This window comes from Thermobia domestica, chromosome 13, assembly GCF_964235325.1.
Source record: "Thermobia domestica chromosome 13, izTheDome1.hap1.1, whole genome shotgun sequence".
Classification (NCBI taxonomy): domain Eukaryota; kingdom Metazoa; phylum Arthropoda; class Insecta; order Zygentoma; family Lepismatidae; genus Thermobia; species Thermobia domestica.
Genome location: NC_137466.1, coordinates 92,186,955 through 92,189,298, shown reverse-complemented (window position 1 = coordinate 92,189,298; position 2,344 = coordinate 92,186,955).

Sequence of the window (2,344 nt, the reverse complement as noted above, 5' to 3'; positions counted from 1 at the left end):
GTACATTTGGCCGTCGTTGCTCTAATGTCACTCTTCCAGAAGTGCAGGTAGTACCCGTACACAAACAACATGTCTGAGTATTTTGTATGGGTGAGCGTATGCGGCATGTTGGTATTCACGGACACAATGGACTTACTCAATTAAACAATACTCAAGCACGACACGCACACGCTGCTTACTGATCCAACCCACGATCGCACATTGGGTACGCTTGCAGCTGCTGCCTCGGTGCGACGTCGCAGTGCTGACATCTGTTGGAGAACGGCCACACTTCTTGGAGGGTGGATCAATCATTTGTCCCACCACGGCGCCTACACAGCATTTCAGTAAGTAATATTCACATTTGTCTTCATAATCATTCATAGATGTGTGTAGATTTCAACCAGCTCCAGTTCCGTAACGATCGAAAATCGGACACATGTTCATAGGACTTTTTCGGTTTATTTTCACATGTAGAATCACCTCACAAATTATGTGGCATTCTTCCTGAATCATCCTGTATATTTTAAAATAATATTTTCTATGTAATTAATCCCCATATATCCTAGCCCTACTACAACCTTTCATTATCAATGTCTTGTTAATGCTGACAGTTGTCAGCGAAGATTCGGCGTTTAACATGTTTGTTTGTAGTAATAGGATATAGTGAACCTGTTATAGTACCCATTATTACTCTCCAAATGGCTTACATTTAAGATTGCCATCCGTCCGGGTTTGCAGTCATTTAAATTATTTTTGAATTGTTAGTTATTTTGTCAGATTTGTGTGTGTTTTGCATTTTGTCTTTAGAAATTACAAGAAATGATAGAAATTCCTAAGCAGTTAGCGTCAGATTACTAACACCTTTCTTTGAGAATTAATTCTCCGAAGTATATCTGCGGTTTCTTGACAACGAATGCTATAAAAGAGACGGTTCTATGGTGATGAAGTCAAATGAATGTGCACTACATTAGTGGTGTCAACGATAAAACGAATTCAAGAGGTAATTTCTGTCAGAGGAGGACACATTTCATATTGATACATGTATTTATCGCTGTATCAAGGCATAATATGATATAAAGGCATTAGTATTTGAAAAAGTCTGTGTTTTTTTCTTTTCTTTTTAATTTGTCCCAATTCATTTATACAGTATAATACTTTATACGGCCTCAAAAATTCATTTTCCTTCGATTTTCTCTATAACTAGGCGTGAAAATTTAACTTTAAGGATGTTAATTTACCCAGCTCGATGTCGCCTATTGACTGTTATATGTCTTATCTTTGGACAATATTTTAGTTTAACAAATTAAAATTTAATGGTTAATGATAATTTTACGTTATCTCTCATTAAGCACCTATGTATTGTCTTACTAGTGTCATAATGAAGGGTTTAATGAGAGTATATTTTAGTATGAGTTTCATCTGAATAAATGGCATGGTTCATGTACAGCATCAACTTTTTTGGTTTGCAAAGAAATTCATTTTTCATCATTTTCTTGAAAACTACTCGTGAGGTTTCACACTCACGCATGTGATTTTGTTCAGCTGAATAGGATATATCGACTAGTGTGCCTCATTTTTGGAATTTCTTCTCCATTAAATGTAAATAATATTATAGAATTAAACTTTGTCTTACTAATCTATACCTGGGAAATTTGAAAGTGGACTCAGTTCCGCTCTTTGACGTATAATCAATAGAAACTATAATTCTCATTATACAAGTCCATTTAATTCTAGACCTTCCTACTGTACCGCGAAATCATAAGGAAGTGCTGACAAAATAAAAGGATAGAAAAAAAGGATCTAACATATGTATTATACAATAAATGAAAAAAAAAAAAAAAATTATCTCACACAATATCCTCTATAGGTGCGAATATAAAAGAGGCGGTTCTATGGTGATGAAGTCAAATGAATGTGCACTACATTAGTGGTGTCAACGATAAAATGAATTCAAGAGGTAATTTCTGTCAGCGGAGGACACACTTAATATTGATACATGTATTTATCGCTGTATCAAGGCATAACATGATATAAAGGCATTAGTACTTGAAAATAGTATAATACTTTATAGTGTAATACTTTATAATACTTTATAAGGATAAGTGTCACAAATATCCTTAACCTCTCTGAGCTGAGTTAATTCAAAATGAAAATAGCCAAAATTTGATTTTCAAATTTTATACATTGCCCTGACATAAGCAAATAGAAACCCACACAACACGATTTCGTGGCAACATCGAACGAATAATGAGTACGGTGGTGTGGACATACAGAACAAGTTGCATCCTGATGTGCAGACGTCGCTGAGAGAAGTTGACTGAGCTTCGTATAATTGGACATTAGGAGTATTGTTTACCTCTAT